This window comes from Vidua chalybeata, chromosome 2 (assembly GCF_026979565.1).
Source record: "Vidua chalybeata isolate OUT-0048 chromosome 2, bVidCha1 merged haplotype, whole genome shotgun sequence".
Lineage (NCBI taxonomy): Eukaryota > Metazoa > Chordata > Aves > Passeriformes > Viduidae > Vidua > Vidua chalybeata.
This window is the reverse complement of record NC_071531.1, coordinates 5,745,631-5,766,076: the sequence shown is the minus strand read 5'-3', so window position 1 is coordinate 5,766,076 and position 20,446 is coordinate 5,745,631. Positions and strand designations below refer to the sequence as shown.

General features: G+C 42.2%; 1 protein-coding gene across 5 annotated transcripts in view; it reads right to left on the bottom strand.

The window, feature by feature from the left end:
• The window catches only part of AGPAT3 (1-acylglycerol-3-phosphate O-acyltransferase 3), an 86,904-nt gene that overhangs the window by 47,667 nt on the left and 18,791 nt on the right, over positions 1-20,446 (bottom strand). Inside the window, exons 2-3 of one of the 5 annotated variants that reach the window (XM_053933126.1) lie at positions 11,373-11,446; positions 1,482-1,602 (exon numbers count right to left, since the gene is read on the bottom strand). The exons of 1 other annotated variant lie outside the window; for it this stretch is intronic. The gene's annotated coding sequence lies outside the window, so the exon portion shown is untranslated. Of the gene's footprint in view, positions 1-1,481; positions 1,603-5,754; positions 5,836-11,372; positions 11,447-20,446 lie in introns of those variants that run through there. 3 more of the 5 variants (XM_053933135.1, XM_053933150.1, XM_053933143.1) reach the window with 3 other exon arrangements.

Here is a 20,446-nt window from a genome sequence, read left to right as displayed (position 1 = left end):
GCAACATCACACAAGGGCACAGGTAACAGGCCGGGGCATGAGAAACTCAGATTTTTCTCTTCTCTGAACAGAAGCACAGCTTGAGAATTCAAGAGCTGTCACAATCCAAAATCTTGCTCCCCCCTGCCACCTCAGCGTATTTTAGCTTCTCAGTAACAACATCAATGGCCTTTTCAAGCCTTACACACAAAGAAGAAAAGCAAAAATTGCAGCCATGTAAGTTGAAAAGCATCCTACAAAACAGCAACTAGATAAAAAATGAGCTTTCTTGTGTTTCTGGGGAATTGCTCCTACACCAGTGTCAAGGAGCACAGGGGCAAAAACATTTTACACACCCAGTTGAGAAAGCAGCTGGTCACCATGACACTGGGACAAGGCTACTTTTATAAATCAACCTGCTGTGTGTCCCTCCACACACCAAAGCTGCAGGCAGTCAGCCATGTTCAGCTGCAATAGCTAATTTTGGGGGGTAAAATTTTTGACCCAAGGATATTTTGGGCTTGCAGGAAGTGTCTATTTGCCCACCTAATGAGCTGGGATCAATGCTTTCCCTTCCTTTACAGCAGGAAAATGTACATCTTAAAGGGATGTAACTTTCCACAGGGTCAGTACATGCCCTGAACACAGATTGTGGCTGTTCTAGTATGTGCTGCTTTATGAAACACAGCTTTGAGAAATATCTCACAGAAATTAACATTTTTAGGGAGACTACTTGTCCTACAATAGACCTTGAAAGGTGATAGAATACCAGAGCAATAATTCAAGTCTTTGCAAAATCACCAAGATTAAATTATTTTCTTACAAAAAAACCTACTAATAGCCCCTGAAGGGGCAGGTCATTGGACATCACCATTAAAATGTCAACATCTGACAGTAACCACAGGTTTTAAGTTCTTGTCCTGAAAAAAACTGTTCCACTGCTGTGTCAGCAGGGTCTCACCAGTTTTCCACCTTCCCTGTCACTGTTTGTAGGACAGACTACAAAAAAAGGCAAAAAGTAAGAAGCTTGCTGATACACTTAACATTTTCATACCCACTTATTGGATAAAATGTAAAGATGTTCAGATTAAAGGCAGCTAGGATAACCCCAGTCAGCATTGATGAGATTTCTATGAACCCCATAAAGGAGGTCCTTCAAGCACTATAAGGACATAGTTCCTCTTCTACATTTAAGGAGGAAGGAGACAGATAAGTATTTCTAGAGTCCCACGGAGGTTTGCTTGTGGTTAAATCCCTGCTACAATGATTACCAGCAGATACAGCATACATGAGACAGCAGAAGCAACAAGCTCAAGTGCTGATTTCATTCCTAAACTGAAATTCTCCAAGTGGGAGACATCTGATACCTCTCCCAGCAGTTCATGCAGCTCTGTGAAAAGAACAGGATTTGCACACCCGTTCCCCCCCCCCCCCCCAAAAAAAAGCATATTGCTACAGACAAAACACAAATACAGAAACGTGGGGGATGATTTCTTTCTTACCACCACCACTGGGGACCACTTCTGGCACCTGGCAACACTCAGAGCAACAGGAGAATCCCCATCTCCTCCCTCCAGGGAAGTACCACTGCTTATGTCTCAAGAGATTTGCTTTCTCATTTGCCTATAAGCAAAAAAAAAATTCTCCAGTGAATGAAGGTAAAAATATTTTGTTTAGAAGCAAAATGCAATGCAAACAAGCAGCTGACAACCCAGGTAATGAATAACTCAAACACTTCTTAGTAAAATTATGAGTCTTTCCTTTCTCTGAAGAAAAAAAACCCTACTTGATCCTTCTTCACACATATATTACTATATTCAGCTCCACAGGTATCAACTACTATTGCTTTCAGAGGGACTAACTGGCACATATCTATGAAATTAAAAGCAAGTGCTCTAAATTTACCAATAATAGTGAAATTGCAGCTTCTATTCAGACAGGAGCAAGGGCTTGCATACATAAGAACTAGCCTACTTTTCTTGGCTTTACTAATCAGCATAACAAAAGGTTATTTTATTTCTCTTACCTCCAAACCCTGTCTTGAGAGAAATTACTGAAAATGAAGCAGAAGCAATTATCTGCTCTCGGAACACACACTTAATCCCTATATTTTATTAAGAGTGTTTTTATGATCCTTAAGCAATTAAGCTAATCATTATTTAATTTTAGATTACTGAACTGGAGATTTACTTCAGACACAAGCTCACTTTCCACATAATTTAGTCTCAGTAATTAGAGATGTACTTTACCCAAAGGTGGCTTGTTTAAAGCATGTTATCTAATTTCACAAGCCTCACACCATGAAAGTTTCATGCAGAAATCTACAGCCCAGACTTCAAAAATGAGAAAAGCCCTGAAGACACTCAGATTTACCAGACTGCAAACTTGTTTTTCCTTGAAAAAAAAAAAAAAACAACAAAAAAACCAACTCTCTAAACATGTGCCCAGCAAGTTAATGTATCACAAAAGCTAACACAAAGCATTTCTATAACCCATCACTCCTTTAGCAAGTTGTTAGAACAAAGAGTGCTCCTCTCACACGGATCACTTCACTTATAACTTATTTTAACCAGGATGCAAAGTCTGCAACTATAAATGTTTGATTAGGACACCCAGCAGGTACCTGCCAGAGGATGTAACCAGTGATGAAACACTCAGACACTTAAAGAATTCTGTGACAATGTTATCAGAGGAACAGAAATAGGGACCAGGCAGGTGGGTTCATACAGTACCTACTGACCCTGGACATGATGCCATTGGAAAACTGCTCAATTCCAACCTACTTCAGACAAAACTGTGCTGTAGAAACCAAACTGTACCAGGAAACACCAGTTACCCTGGACACTCCTACCCACCCAGCTCAGCTTTAGTTCTGCAGAAAGTTAGTGCCAGTCCATCCAGGCTGGGACATTGTCCAAGGCCAGTTTTATGTCAAAACACATTTCCTGGCTTTTGGAAGGGGATCACCTCACACCACTGCCACTAAAGAGAAGGAAAACATGACCAGGCAAACATTTGAAAAACACACAGTGCTTTTTGCAACGTTTTGCCTTCTAAACCATCCAACAAAACCAACACATGCATCTGCTCAACACTCAATTAAAAGTCAACTATACTTAAATCTCTAAAAATGCAGAAGATGCAGACTTATTTCAAGATTTTAGTGGCAGTACTTTCATAAACCAGTTTGACTTGGCACATGTAAGAAAGGCTACAGAACTCATCAACAGCATGCAAGATTTCAGCAAAGACTGACAAAGAAGAATCAGAACGTGAAGCTACAAGGAGATCATAACAAGACAGGTTGGTTATTAGGAATGTGTTTAAAATAAATCCAAGTCTCTGCTATCTGGATATTCAACAAACATACTTTTCCATGTGGCATCACATTAAAAGTGTAAACTTGGAGACAGAGTAATTGTGACAGCAGTAGATTCTGCCCAAAAGAGATGGTGCCTGATAGCACAGAAAGAAAAATCTGCAGTCTTTTTGGAAGTAACTGATGAAAAGACAAACCCCAACAATCAGTCTTCTAGTTCATTTTTAACTAATTAATGCCTTGCATACAAAAAAAGAGTAATTATGGCAGCTGGTGACAAAGCTGGGAAGCAATGTGAACATGAAGGTGCACTGAGGTGTTAACTAACACCACAGGCACCATGGCCATGAAGAATGGAGCCACAGGACTGGGATGCAATTGCTCCTCATAAGACAGTGAAGACAACCACTAGGAAGGGAAATAAACCACTTCAGGCAAAGAAGGCTGCTGAAACCAGAACAGACATGTATCAGCTGGTCAAGAGTAAGTTCAGGCTTGAACCCTTGAGAACAGCAAATCTCTGGGAGAAGTTTTTGGGGACAATAAACCTACATGCTTAAGGAAGCCCTATTATGACACATTACCAGCTTTCCTTAATTCCAACTGTTTTTGTAGCTGTTCCATCTAAATATTCATCAAGGGGTCTGTGAAAGTATCACCAAAAGCAGATGGTTCAGTTGTCAGTGCTGGTGGGGGAAGGTGATACTGTGAGTTACAGAGCTGGGGGGAAGCTAGCTTATAGACTAAAGTATAAAAAATTACCATAACATTCCTGCTTACCTACACAACAAATACTGTTAAATCTAAAATAACAACAATAGCCATTTTGTTTTCATTAAAATCCACACATGCATCTATGGCAATAAAAAGCCTTCAATAAAAAAGCTCAGCAAGTCACAAGCAGTATCTCATCCTGCTTCCCATTATCCCATAACAAAGGCATCCCTAAAACCAATGCAACACAAGTTGAGCTGCTCCTTGGAACAAGCACATTCTCTGGTCTTGAAGCAATTCTTGAAAACTCCTTCCACGGGCTATCAAAAGGATCTTTGCCTTTTTCATTGCCTGTGTAGAGCAACTCTCAGGCAGACGTTTTAGTTAAACTGATAAAACTGAGGTCAAAGTTCCTGGAATGAAAGAGTGCAAGTGGTAAGAGAATAATTTCTGGTTCAAGACTGAAGCACAGCAGCATTATGCAAGAGAACAGGATCTGAAAGCAAGCTTTGATCTGGCACTGTTTATTGTACTGGTGCCTGCTAAGAGGTACTTGAGCCCCAAAGAATGAGAGAAGCTCTTCCCATTTGAGATCTTCATCTTTCTCACTTAGAAAAGAAATGTATTGAGATATATATATAAAAAAAACACCATGTACTGGACACTGCAAGCTGTATCAAATTGCTTTTCTGATGTCTTCTAAAATGGAACAAACACATTTAGGCAGTACATTGAGGATGAGAGTCACATTTAAGCATACACACACACAAGTATTTTTCCATTTCAAAACAGTCCTGCAATTAAATATAAATGTGCATGCACTTAAACACAGTTTCTTTCTTGCACAGTACCTTGTACTGAATTCAATATAACCTTCAAATCCATGTTCCCATTAGCTACTTTGTGATACCACAGCTTTGAAAATATTCTCAGTGCTCCAACAATCAAGGCATACAAGACTTAAAAGTGGCCACTCAAAACTCTATCTTCAGCATCATCTCACAAGGAGAACATTTCATTCCTTTTTATTTCCTCCACCCCTTCTTTCCTTATTCTTAAATAATTTATTTAAACTACTGAAAGTATTTTCTGGTCAGCTTTCTTACTCACTATAGGAAGCATCAATATCCTTAAATCCCTGGTTCCCCTGGTTCCACAGCTTGGTTCCCTCTCTAAAGGTCATCTTCTATGTAACAACCTGATATTGATGGACTAATGTCAGGGCAAAAAGGGGGAGAAATTATAATGTATTTTTAATCACAAGCTGAATTTCTCCCTAGATAGCAAAGTTGATTTCATGGCATGCCCTTCTTTCAATGTCTTATGGAATCATCCATCACTGACAGAATGACTTCAAGAAATTCCTTCCTGCTACCATCCTACAACTATGACCATCACCTCTCAGAAAGAGAGCCTCTAAAAACAAAACACTGTCCTAAGGATAACTGGAAATTATTGACTTGAAGGTGCTTTCAGAAAAATAAGTCTTCACTCACAGCAGGAAAATCAGAGAGGATGTCAGTAAGTTATGATGGGTGTACAACAATCAATCAGAAGTGGTTCTCCCCCTCATAATCCATAACTGACCTGTGAACCTTCTTGCCACAGCTGTCAGAGGTGGTGTAAGTAGAGAGAAAAGAGAACTGGAATCCTGAATGACACAGAAATGACAGAGCAACCCAGCCACTGCATTGACTGTAAACCCTTTAGTAAGGAAATCCATTATAAACCAGACTACTAACCTAGATGGACCAAAGACAGACAAATTCTCTCCTTTCCAAGATGGAAATTAGACTTCTTCAGCAAACAAAGCTATTCATTTTCCATTGCAACTTGCAACAAAACCCTTCAGTTCTGAGCTTCGCTCAAAGACAAGCAAGAATGAAATGGGTGAATGTATCTGTGTCCTCATAATCCCACAAAGTTCTGTGTTCACTCATCAGGAGAACTTGAGCACCAGCAGCCCACCAGTTTCATCTAACTCTGTCCCTAACCATGTGGAGCCAGGGTTCTGATGGATAAACATCCTGGAGCAGGTTCAGCTGTGGCAGCCTAAAACATTACTGCCCCCTCTTGTCCATCCCAGCCTTCTGCCAGGGATCACTGCTCCACAGCACCCACCTCAGCTGCTCCAATCCACAGCACAGTGTCACTTTAGCCCCCTGATGAAGGTGGGTTCCTACCAGCATTCATTTTTTATAGGCAAACTGCTCTGTAATTTCCCAGCTGTGAACTCCTAGAGCTGAAGCAGCTGCACATGGTCCTTTCTGCAGTGGTTGGCAACACCTGGAGGGGGTGATGTCTGAGGTCATTACAGCAGGTTTGATACAACTGTGGTCCAACTTGAAGAGGCTGAATTATTCTTGGTGAAAAGAGTGTAATCCTCCTGTTGCTAGAGCCCAGAATCAGGGTAAGTCCTTGACAGATTAACTCAGTATAGAACTACAGTGCTGGAAAACTTTAATCTCACTCCAAGTTTCAAATGGGAGAGAATTTCAAATATAGGACAGGAAACCACAGCCATGTGAAAATGAAGTTGGGAAACACACAGCTGCCCTAAGCAACCAGGGCAGAACATCTTTGAACCAAGTGAAGTGTGCCCTGTCCTGGGAAATCTAATCCCAGTTTCAGTCCAGACAGGTTTACACCCAAGAGTAAATTCTTACAGCCTTGCAATTTCATACAGCCTGGTTACCTGTGAGGTTTCCCCATGACTTATCCCTGATTAAAGGCCTACATGAAAAACAGCATAAGAGGGGAATTTGAGCAGGCTTAGCCAAGGTTTCTGCATTTCCTTGTGTTTGGGAATGCTTCTGGGTTTAGATGGGTTTATTAATGAAATTTAAATAGTGAATAAATCTTGAATGTTGATGCAAGCTCATCCATAAGTGCTTCCAAAATTGACTTCTGGGAAGAAGCAGGCTCGAAGAATGGACCTAAATTATTTTTTTAAATCACCATTAATTATACCCTTTTTTTTTTCCTTATTGCAATATATAATGTAAGTCTGTCAAGTTCAGAGTAATTCCAAGAATTGCTTTTTTTCTTTTAAACACTGGAATACTCTTTTGCTTAGAATAAGCCCATTACAGAAAATGTTTATGGCAATAGCAGAACACAGAGCTATGTAAAGCACAGCCTTCCACAGAAACAAGGAGAGACGCTGTAATCAGCACTGAAATGCTCCTGAGAGAGACCTGAGTGGAGCGAGTGTGGGACACAAACACAGGAGTGATTTGCAGAGTAAGGGATAAGTGCAACTTACTAATTTCTCTCCTCTTTCACTTTTTCTTTTTTTGCACCAACAAAATCAGTTGCAAACATCCTTCCTCTGGCTTCCATCTTTCCTCATCATTCCCTCTGGCTGACCAGCACATCCCTTTCACTACAGTGGTCCTCTGCCGCCTTCACTTTGTGCCGTGCCTCAAACCCTGGGGCTGAGGGTCCCTGAACTGCCCCCAGGTGCTGCATCAGATTTTCTCCTAATGCTGTGATATTTTCTTTGGTGTGCAATAGATTTATAGGTAGCTTTTAGAGCTGTAGGTCTTTAAGTGGACTTCAGTCAGGAAAAAAAAAAATCCTAAACACAATTCTTCCTAATTAACCAGTAACAAGAAGCAATTGATCATTAACTTTCATCCTCTGATCTTCCATAAGCAGACTTTCCAGTTACCCCAAATTAATAATTTCCTTAGGAACTCCCAGGCAAGGCTAACAGGAAGGAGCTGTCTCATGGGATTTGAGAACTGCAGCGAGTCTTTGGCAGAAATATCTTTCCTTTACCAGCTTTGAATCTGTGAGGTTCCAAAATGAAAATCTATAGGTGACGTGTCAGTGACATCAGGATTAAAATTCTCAGCCACTTGTACGTCGCAGCACGCCAGACTTGCATCACCTTGAGCTCACCCACACCCTTTCCCAGCCTACCTTAAGGTCCCTTTAGCAAGAGACTGTCACCAGGGCCACAAGTCAAGCAGGCTTGGCTAAAAATATCCCCCAGTACTGTCCCTGGTCTGCCTCACTGTCATCCACTTCACCCTGGACATCATCTAAGAGACACTCACATCCCAGCACTGGGCACAAACCTGTGTGAAGCTCAGGGATCCTCCTCCTCAGGAGTTACTTTACTCCCCCTGGTTAGATTAAACTATCAATATTTGTTTATTCACTATTCATAATTCAAGCTGGAATGAAATTTAAAGGCTCTAGAATGGCAATCTAGTTAAGAATTTCAATGAAGTGCACTTTAGATATAAAATCTATTATAAAGCACTTAAACTAATGAATATTGCTCCCTGTCCTTAGCATTCTGCACTAAGAAGGTAAAAGTCTTTTAAAGAAACCTTTAAAATTCTGAACTGCTGCAGGTAAGATCTGAAGAGGCAACAGTGAAACAAGCTGCATTTGCTATCATATCCCATTGCAGGTCCATTGCAGGACAAAGCAAGGAAAAAAAACAGTTTAATACACCTCTATCCTGAGACAAAAATATTATTCTTTGTTATGGGTGAAGTAATTTCATAGTGAATGAGATGATAATTTTGAATGCATCACCTCTTCAGGCTCTCAGAAAAATTATACAATGCATACTATAGATATTCATACTCATACCAGGGAACAGTGTCTAACAATAAAATAAGGATAAAAAATTCAAAATACAAACTTCAATAGAGCTCACAGTGGAGGTGGAGAAGGCCTAGCTCATCTTCTGCAGGAGGACCTGTACACCTGAGTTTTGAACTGCCTTTTTTCCCCTTGTTTACACAAGGGAAGTATTTTAATACCATCTTAATAGCATTTTTAATTAACCAGAAACATACATAAACAATAGATTTCCAGAAGCCTGATGAGGCTTGCAATCTAAAATAACGATGTAATTAATTCCTACGAGGCAGCATTATCTTAACACTGCCCTTCCTTGGTCAAACACAACGAGAGAGTAAATTTGGTTAAAAGCAGGGAGAGGGAGGGAAAGAAACCAAGCCAAACAGAAGAGCACACGGCTGAGGAGACAAAAATACTTGTGATCAGAGGGTGACGCAGCATGGGTGTTTTATTAATCTTGCAGAGCCCAGGGAGCAGCCCTGCCAAGGGTCTGTCCACACTCCTCCCTGTGCCCATGCCACTCCACCTGTGACAGGCAGAGAAATCCTCACCAGAGCACCCTGCCTGGCCAGCCAGGGCTGGCACTGACCCCAGCTCACCCCAGCCCAGCCTGACTGAAGCAGGTGCTGGCTATTTTTATGTCTAAACTGCAGTTTGCACCTGCCCTGTTCTCAAGTTCAAAGGGAGAAGCAGGCACAGCAGCCCCTCTGGGAAGGCAGAGGGATTTGCTCCTGGCTCAGCCATGGAGGAAGGGTGGCTATGGATGAGCAGGTCGTGGCCCTGGAAGGGTCTGCAGGAACGGGCTGCTCCAAGCATCATAAACCAGCATCTGTCTGATGCTGCACAACCTGGGAGATGCCCAAAAGGCCTGAGCCCTCATCCCCCCTGCACCACACCACCCACCCCTGGCAGCACCAGGCCATGGGGGCGAGCCTGGGCTGATCCCAGGGTTTGTGGACACTGAAATGTCTGCAGAGTTTGTAAATAAAGGAGCCCGGCACTGAATTCATACATTTTGAAGGGCACTGAACTAATAATCTAATCTTAAAGTGATTTACAAGTGTTAACTGATTCACCAGTTCACCCTCACACTACAGATCACAAAGTTCCCTATTTGGAAGAGAATCAAGTGGCCAGGTATGTGCACAAGGAATCGTGTCCACAGCAGTTCATCTGCAAATTGAGAATTACTTGAAAATCCACTTCAAGTAAGTCATCCTCCTGCTACGAAAATCTCAGCTTCTAGGATTAGAGAGCTCCTGGAAGATTATTCATTCCCTCATCTCACAGTTAAAAGGATGCCAGAATTACTATATCCCAGACTGTAAGTGAAGCCATTCAGTGAAAGCAGCTTTCCTATCAAGGGACCATCTTTTCAGTGAGATCCATTACACATCTCAGGGTTTGATTGAAGTATTTAGTATCCTTTTTTTTCCCCATAAACACAAGAGCTGAGCAGTCTTCTAATCTTTGAGATCATAAATGCCCAGCTTCTACAGCTGCAGTAATTAAACCAACTTCTCATTCCATTACCCACATCAAGTCTCTTCCTCAGCATCTGCTCTATTCCCACACTGCACTCTTCAATCAAACCAAGATAAGCTATTTTCTAAGATAGCTGACTTGTCTGTCCCTCAAGACCTCACCGGAGCCAAAAGGATTCTGAGCAGATATGATGCATCTCGCTAAATATCCAAAGGTCTCTTTTAAAGGCAAAAAAAAAAGTAGACGTCAATGCAAGTGGTTATTTTTAGCATCCGAGTTGTTCTATATTTATTCTTTTATGTCTTTCTAAAAGAAGCACAATCTCTGATGAAGCATTACCATAAAATACACCCTACTGGGAAGTCTGCCTTATGACTCCTGGCTACTGAGCACTGCAACAAGTAAATCACACCATCCATTCAACCACACAAGTTTAAGGCTGCACACAGAACAATGCTCCCTCAGTTCCAAAGAAGTGCTTAAAACAACCCAAACCCAAAAATCAACCCAATCCATCCAAAACACAGAAAGTAAACTCCTCAGTATAATCTGTCATTGTGATTAGATGCTCTCTTCAGACTCAAGCTTAAAAACTGCCACTTTTAAGTATTTCTAATTGTCTAACCCCCACCCCCCCCAAAAAAAAACCCCTTCAAGACACCTTGTGAGTTACCTGTTAAAAACAACACAAACCACAACCCCAAACTCCAGGACACACCATACTTCAACAAACCCTTAAGTTAGCAGGAACAGCAGCAGCTCAGCTCATACAAATACTCAAACTATAAAATACTACTTAATTTCTTCCTTATCCTCTTCCCTTGTAGCTTTTACCTTCTTGCCCTGAAGACTCCTGGCCCTCTACCTCCAATATATTTACCCCAATAACCTTGTACCTCTGATCTTATGCAAATTAGCTGAAGATTTATTTTCAAGGACAAGATCCAGTTAATCAAAGGTGTGGTGTGGCTTATTTGTGTGGGAAGTGATATGTCAAACGAACAGGAAAAGCAGAACTGTGTCAAGGAAGCTTCTGCTAGTTGCAGTAAACTTTCACAAAAAGAAGAAAATAGTTCAAGACAGGGTCTTACATTAACAAAACTGGGAAGAAAACTTGCTTTTTGAAGCTAACAGTATTTTAATTTGCTGCTCTAGAAAGATAGCTGTTATCTAGCCACAGCTATTTTAGATTTTGGCATTATGCTCGATCTCCCAACACACCCATTGAAACAGCAGGAGTTGGGATGGGGTGGGTAAAGACAATACATACCTGTGTGTGTTAACTTGAAACCTCTCTCTCCTCTGACCTTGAAGAACTCTGTTTTCCTTCCAAGTACTCCCCACCTATAAGACAGACACGTCCCATCACTCAGCTGTGCCCTTTAAGTATTTTACCAACTGGCATTATGTACACATTGACAGCTCTCTGATCCCAGGGTAAACAACAGATGGCTGAGGGACTCCAGAGTATGAAACCATGCTCAGCACACACACTGATACCAGATAAATAGGTTTGGTCAGTGGCAGGTTATTACCACCTTCATGCACTGTAAATCACCCAACTCAGAGATTTTCCACAAGGTAAAAGTATGGATCTTCAAAAAGTAATACACTTTGTAAGTTAAAAACATACATGCCCTAATTACCTCAGTCTCAGACTGACCTTTGTATATTTGTCTACAAAGACCTTGCACTACATAACTGCTGCACTATGGAAGCCAGAATGACTCCAGGTTAATTTTAAAACAAGCTGTTCTGAAAGGTTTTAACTGTTCGAACCCACCTAAGTCTATCTTGTTGTGAAATATTTTCCCTTCTGATTAAAATGTTTCCCATGCAGCTGTGATTTCATTTTAGTCTTCTGCAGAAAACTGAAGACAAGAAAATATCTAGTTTGAATTCAAGGACCCTCTTCTCATAACAACATAAAATTCACCAAAAAAGGCAATTCTCTCGCTGTTGCTCCTTCTCTACTAACAAAAAAAAAAGTTTCTTTATCACTGTAAAGTACCCCAAAGCAAGAAAGCAGAAGCATGCAAAACCTTAGTGAGAAATCAGATGCTTTTTATCCTCTCTGATTATTAAAAACAAACAATAAAACACATACACTAAGCAAAATGAAGTTAGTTTTGCATAAGGAAAGTTCATCTGTGGCAGAAGGAGCACATCTGATTTATTCTTATTTCATAGATTAAAAGCTATTTAGTTCACATGAAAATTCTGAGGCAGTTTGTCTATCTTTTGTGAATTAGATAATCCCTTTTTCAAAATGGATTAAATTCCAGAATAAGCATGTCAAAAGACGTTTGTTCAGAAACCTGCACTGTGAGTGAAATGGGGTTTGCCTCTTGGCAATCTTCACTTTTCCTCTATTACTTAATGCCCAAACCTAGCTGTTCTGTGGATTTTTTTAGCATTTGGGTGTCAAACTGACCACATACAACCTGTGCACTGAAAGGCCAACACACAGCAGGTGTAAGCCATTTGTAATTACAGTTGCTCACACGTCCTGCTCAGCTCCCTGATGTGCTCCTCTGAGCAGGCATCCCCCAGATCCCAGCTGGTTCCTCAACACAGGAACAAACACAAAGCTCCCAAGGACACAAAAAACCAAGGGGGTCACTCCCTGGACCAGCCATGAGCACACAAGGAACAAAAATAACTTATTTCAGAGGAATTAAGACTGTAACATGACCTCTGGCACCTGCCCCTGCTATGAGAAGGTGGAAAAAGCAACAAGGAAGTGCAGCAAGAACACATCCAAGTCCCAGACACAGCCAGCATCAAAGGCAGTAGCTAAACAGAGGGCTAAGTAGCTCCCTTTGCACTTTTATAAGTAATGCACTTTTGTATTTGATGTTAATAACCATTTCTGCAGCTCTCAATCCTTTGTGATCTTCTTTGCCTTCTGCTGAGGCCCCTCCAGCCTCTTGTGCCACTGTTCTTTCCTCAATATTTGCCCTGCCTTCTGTAATCTTTCTCATCATTGCTGAACACCACCACTATTTTGAGCTTTATTTTGTATCATTCTGCTTCAAAATGTCCTCTCCCAAGACAAAGATCAATCCCCTTTATGAGCACAGAAGCATGGTCTGTTGGTTTATACTGCCTTCCAAAAAAGCCTAGCCTAAATCCCCCATAGGCACACTTGGAATTTGGGACACCTGGGTGGTTTGTTATATTCACTGGTTATCCTAGTCCTAAAAACTCTAGGCACCACTGCCTTCCCTCAGCAACTTCTTCCCTTGAGAGATGGCAACAGCCAACAGAGGTTTTGCTAAATTTGCCTTTCCTTCCCCAGCCCAGCAAAGCAGAGACACCACTCCAAGTGCAGTGTCTCAATGCCCTGAAGCCTGCTCCCCTTGAGGTCTCCTCAGGGAAGGTGACAGGAGTCAGAGGCACAAACCTGGAAATGAGGAAGATCCAAAGGGCTGGAGGCCCAGCAGAAATGCTGTATAGGATAATCAAAAGGGACAAAAGGTTGGTTAATTTTAGTGTGCACACACACGTGCAGGCACAGGCATGAAAACATGGGGAGGGCAGGTTAAGTAGATCCAGGATCCATCTCTTGCTTTTTATTCATCAGTGCTCATGCACTAATAAGTCATGGCACAAAGTTTTGTTCCCCCATTCCACTCTGTCTGTTCCAAGACACTGATAACAACTGTTTTCCTCTGTGACAAGTGTCTAAGATGAGACTCATGCTGGGTACTTTAACTTTTTGAAGCAAATGTGCAGGGCTGAAATTACCTCCTCAGTGTCACAACAGTCACACAGGTATTTGGGTGCAGATATTTGCACCCAGCCTTTTGTGCAAGCAGAACCAGGCAGAAGGTGACACCTCCATCGGGAAAGACATGAGGGTCTGGCCTGGAAATACCTTGGCCAGTGGCAGGTTATTACCACCTTCATGCACTGTAAATCACCCAACTCAGAGATTTTACCTGCCCTGGTCAAGGCACCAGGCTGGAATCAATACTGCTCATGCTGCCTGGGGATCCACAGAAGGCAAAGGCCCAGGATAACTTGTTGATAACTCCCACTACATGGAGGCAAAAGGCCTGGAAGACATCCTTGGAAACCTTGACCGCAACTACACCTACCCCACATCAGCTTACAGCTTTGAGAGACTGAGGTTCACGAGATTTTACAGGTGACAGTCGCTCTCTTGAGCAATGCCTGAGCTGCTAAAATTCCATTCCAAGACACCACAGGGTGGAAGAAGGCTTTGACTATGCCTCTTCTCACAGCAAAACTCTGTGCCTGCTCCTCATCATTTCACATATTGAGAGGAATGGCTTGATTGAGAGCTTGATCCAACTGGATCAAGCTTCTTCACTGGGCCAGAGAAAAAGCAGCTGCAAAACTTGAGAGAAAGCTCCTTTTTTGTCTTCCCCAAACAACAGGATATGCAGAATGGTGAGACCCTGGCTTTTTGGGTGTGCTTCTGGAGAGGTGATGGTGAAAAACATCCAGCCCCTGACATCACCCTCATCTCAGAAATCAAGTGAGGATTCAGGCAGCAGGTTCCAGAGATCACTCAAGTGAGCAGGAAGAGAAATAAAGTTTTTTCCCAGAAGAGGCTTACACAGACATCACTGTCAGGGAAATGACACTCTAACTTCATCCCTGTGAAGCAGGGAAGAGGATAATTTGACACTTCCTGAAGCAACAGTCCAAGGAGCAGAGGACCAGGGGACAGGTTTCCTCCAGAGTGCTCGGCAGCCCATGCACAGGAAAGGTGGTCAGTCGAGGGAGTAGGATACCCCAAATGTAAAGAACATGAAGAAGATAAAGCAAGTACAACTGAAATGTGCTCTCCTGGCCTGCTCATACTGCACATGGGATCAAAGCAGATACAGCCACTCAGCTCCCCTGGCAAAGGGATCCTCTCCTAAGTGGAGAAAAATCCACAGAGAACAGCTCCAAAATCCCAGCCAAAGCCCAGCATTGGCACTCAGGAGAGGACCTCTGCTAAAAAGCATTATGAGAATTGTGTGCCATACTGCAGTAGAGTTCTGTTGCTTGGGAGGTTGTCTTTATAAACTTTTGCTTCAGATGGACAGGTAAATTTTCAATTTTTTTTTCAATCTTCCTTACACTATGTACCTTTCTCACTGTGGTTATAATCCACACAGCTACTAGAAAAAGCAGGGATTAGCATGTCTGTTTGAACTACTGATAAAGACAGAAAAGCACACCACATAGTCCTTTGATTTCCAGTTTGAGCAACATCCTAAGTCTGAACATTTCACATGGGAGTATTTTCCCCCCTTCCTCCTCCAAACATGACATTCAAACACCCAGAGGTTATCAAACACAGTATTAACCAGCCTCTCAGGCTATGAATCCCATGGGCTCAGGGCAAATTGCTGTAGAAGCCTGTTTCTTCTTCAGTGGACTCTGTGTTGATTCTCAAGGCACACGAAGAGCTCAAGGCAAGGGCAGGACTCCACTTTGGCATTCACCCTGCCAGGCAATGCAGCCACTGCTACTTGGAGTTCTACTCTTAAGCTTGACCAGCACTGCTATAAGAAAGGCCAGAAGGCCAAATTTGGTCAAAAACAAGTTAGGGGGTAACCTAATAGGGTCTAAGGAGGGTGGATGACAAGAGGCCAGTCCTTACAATCATTTTTTTGACTTTTTTTTTTTTTACAGAGTTGTCTTCTTGTGTCTCAGAGCAACCAGAGCACTGCAGCAAATAACACCACCAAGTGCTTCATTGAACCACTGCTTCCAAACATGTCCCTTCTACAGCTTGCTGTGAGGCATCCCCAACTCCCACTGCTTCAGACATGCTCTGAATATGTCTCCTACCCTGACCCTCCCTGTCTTCACTGTTCTGGATGAGTACCCAGAACCTACAGAAAGGAGATATCAAAGGAGAGAGGGAATGTTTCCTGACATCCAGGCCCATCGTGACACGAGCGATGTGAGGAGCAATATTTTAACTCAAGTGTGTGTGGGAAATCCCAAATCTTTATGACTATATTAGAGACTGAAATAATTTTTCAGTAATCTGTTGTTCTGTTTCTTAGCTTTTTATGCTCTATATATAATAGATGCTGGCCTATTCTCCAGCCATAAGCACCAAGCCACTGAAATCAGAGAGAAAGCAGATCTCTCATGCACTCACATTATCAGCACCTAGATGTAAATCCTCAGTGTTGGCTCCCCAATTAGAGAAGAACCAGCTGCAAAACAAAAGGAGTATATCTCTTTATGAGGCAGCTCACTTCTCTTACAGGGGTTGGACAACAAAGAACAGCCAAACTGGGGGGACAGGGATGAAAAGAATAAAAAAGGTCAGGGTAGGGAACAGACCAAGCAGATCTGGCAGCTGCCTGCAAAAGGGGACAGAAACAGTTCTACTTCCAAATGGGATAACAGGACCCTCAGAAACATGCAGGATAAATCCTTACCAGAGCTGTACACTCATACCTAGTGCCATCCATTCCTGTTCATGTCTGGACAATACTCTGAAGCCTGGGGAAAGGACTAATTTGAGCACAGCTCTTCACTGGGCTGATGAATCAGCTCTCCAGCGTGCATTCTCCTTAGGGAGAAAAGGGAGAATTGGCAGAGGACAGCATTGCAGAAGACAGCAATACAAGGAAACAGCTGCTGAATTTGATGCAGAAGCAGCCCATCATGTGGGGAACATTTTGGTGCAGTGTTCTTGGCCAAAATCCTCATCCCCAGCCGAGCACATCCTCCAGCATGAAAGGAACAAGCACATTCCTTTAGGAGATTCACAGGCGTTCCAACTCCAAAATGCTGGCACAGCAAAACCCAAGGCTCTTGGTACTGCACATGCAAGTAATAACAAGACAGAAAATATTCCGTAACACGTGGCAAATATCAAGGGAAACACATATCCATGATACTATCCTTGAAAGGACTGCAGTTGTGTGCATCCAAAAGTGATGAGCTTGTCACATGCCCACATTTGTATTACATGAAACCTGTACAAGACTGAGGATAGTTTTTACAGCATCTTGAGGTCCACTGGCCTTAAGTCTGTACTGTTAACTTCACTCACTAACCTTTTATAAGATTAAATGCCAAATGAACTTCAAGTCTTTTCCATAAAATTATTTTATAAAACCCTTAAAAATCCTCAGAATAAAACAAGAGTACAAAGAACCAGGTAGGGCCTCTATACGTCCTCACTTCCATAGACAAAAACATCTTCAGGAGAGGCTCCTACAGGTAAGGGATGCGGAATCAGCAGTTCAATTTCCTCCTCTCCATGCAAAGGCAAAAGCCATCCCTGGAAGTGTTCAAGGCCAGGTTGGATGGGGCCCTGACAAACCCGGTCTAGTGGAAGGTGTCCCTGTCCATGGTAGGGGTGTAGGAATGAGATGATCAAGGTCCCCCTTCCAACTGCTCCCATTCCATGATGCTATTGATGATTCTATAAAGCATGTAACAAAAAATTACAACTGCAAATGTACATGTGCTCCAAGGGCTCTTCACACAATTCAATCTGTTCCATCAAGCAATTTTTATACTTTGAGGAACAGAAGTGGGTTTATATTCCTGTGCCAGACTGACTAGTCCTCTCCTTTTTCTTGGAAGTAAAAAAAAACAAAAAACCTTCTCTCAATTCTGCTAGCACAGAGATAAGGATCTAACTTCAGAGAACTGCAAGTAACTCGACCTTTTAATTTTTCCTAATGCTTCACATGTGTCTCATCAGTAGCAGACTAACGTTTTCCTTATTTATTCTTTTCCTGCACAGAAGAAAAGAGCTTTCAGTCTGTGTGAAAGACGATGCCTTGGGCACTCCCCATGGGCCTCTTATTGTTCACTGTAACTTATTTCTCCTGCAGGAAACTGGAGACTCATTCACCAGATTTCTCTGGTGACAGGTATAATAAGAGACAAGCAGATAACTTCTATGGCATCTCTGGACACCTGCTTTGAAAGGGTTTTCTGTTCCTGCACACTGTTATTTGAACACATATTTGACCTCTCCAAGGCAAGCACCAGTTTTCCACAGAAAAGCCTTGTTCTGACTGTCAAACTGAAGGGTGGTAAAAAAACACTTGTTCGCCTCAAATATCTTCCACCACTGCCTTCATGAATTGAGAAACCAACATCCTCAAGGACTTACTTCCAGTCCTGCAAAACACAGGGCTTAAAGCAAACAAGTCCTTGCTGTTGTAATACAAATACAACTATGACACTGCCTATCAGGATTGTAAAAACACAGAGTCCAGTGAAGGAGTCATTTTTTCCACAAGTTTTTTCCCATGTGACCAAAAGGTCTACTTTCCCCCACAAAAGCCTTGACAAGAACCTGGAAAAGCAAAGCAAATTTTTTTTTTTTAATTCTAAATGCTGAGCCACTGAAAACTAAGGCCCCCACAAAAGCCTTGACAAGAACCTGGAAAAGCAAAGCAAATTTTTTTTTTTTAATTCTAAATGCTGAGCCACTGAAAACTAAGGGAGGGCTCTACATACACAGCAAATTTCTGAGCCTAGTGAGACTCAGGACTTGAGATGATGTACTTCCTCCACAGTCAGCCCAAAGAGTAGAACCATACTAACAGTTCTCACTCAGTGGCTTTCAAACCAGTCAGTAACTCTACCCAAAAGGCATAAAAATTAGGTCCTGAAGAAATGGTGAAGAGGAAAACATGCACATGAGGTTTGGGGGCAGTTCTTGAGTAAGGGGAAGACGAGCAGATAAAGAAAACTCCATCAGAGAGGGAGGAGAAGCAACGTGAGTGATCAAAGATGCTGAATTAAACTAAAACCAAAGAGGTCACAAGCCACATACTTCAGCAAAAACCTGGAACAAATTCCCAAGGGCCAGAATAGTCTTTGTAACCAAAAGTTTTTTAAATCAAGTTTGGAAGCTTTCTTTGGAGGGAAATTACAGTTTGCACACAGATTTAAGAGACATGGGTTTATACCTGGGGTAATTCCTACACCCTCTAATTTTGGCTTGTGACTTGAGAAGCCAAGGGGTGGCTCTGCAAAGGGATCAGGGAATGAAAAAGGGGAAGGAAAAAGAAGTAAGAGAAAGTACAGAAAAAGATACAGAGGGAAACAAAGAAACTGTACTGATAATGAGGAAGAATGAGTAAAAGCAGCCTAAAAAGATAAAGTAAAAGTATGTATGCAGTAAGTGGATTTCTTTTAGAAGAAGATGTGTGGGAGAAAATAAATGGAATAAGAGAAAACAATTCTGTGCAGGAAACAGTTCTGAGGCTGGAGCAGGGCAAGCAGGGGCCATGAAGGAAAAGATGACAACTTTATTTGCTTTTTCTCATAGATCACTTAGTGTTTCAAGGATGACTTTTCCAAGCACAGAATTTCCTGTACCAGAGACAGGGAGCCTGGGTCCAGCTGGCCATGCAACACACTGACCAGTGTTGAGCCGAGCAGTCAGTGCACAATGCACATGACAATAAGCCAGAAAAATGCCACATATTCACCCACACTCACCCTGACTATTCCAGGTGCCAAATCCTTAGTGATCCCTTGTTCCAAGCAAAATGTGGGAGCAGATGCTCTTTTAAACTCACTTTATTCCTCTCCATGCTGCCCTGATCAATACAGCTGTTGTTCATTTACTTTTTTTAAGCTCCATGACAAGGGAAAACAGCGAAACTTTACCTGGACACCAGCTCTAGGGGGGGGATCAGATGTGTGCAGGAAAGGGGACACCAGAAACAGGGACACAAAAGCAAGGGACTGCCCAGCCAGGCTCTTTCTACTGGCTTCTGTAAGCAACAGCGACAGGATCCAGTAACAGCAACCAAATTAAAAGGGTTTGCCACATAATGGTGTAAGTTCAGGTCCTTATAGTCAAGAGTAGCTCAGGTGGAAAACTGTGCAGGACAGATCAAAACATCCTGACAGATTCATTAGGCACAGAGGCTTCAAAGCAGGCTGGTTTGTCTCGTTTACAGCTCTATCAATGAAACCAATCAGCCTCCCTGAACACAGCAAGAAAGTTTATTTAGGGCAGCACAGCAGGCTTCTCTCACCTCTGCTAGGCACCACCTTCCAAGGGGTGCTGGACAGAGGGATCAATTCCCTCACCAGATCCAAGTTTACTCCTGTCTTTGCTCTAAAAATCACATCCAGCAAAACACACAAACAAACTTCCAAGTGGATAAACACTGCATAAAGGCTGAGTGCAGCTGAGCCCTGTCTTAGGCAGAAAATGCACACAGCATCATATGCACACAAAAAGCCACAGGAAAAAATTAACTTAGGGAAAATAAGTCTGCTGAAAGTCTTAGAGAAGTAAAAACAGGCAGCTTTACTACATCCTCTTTTGCTTCCACCTGTATGTTTCATCCACTGAGAAAAACAAAACACACA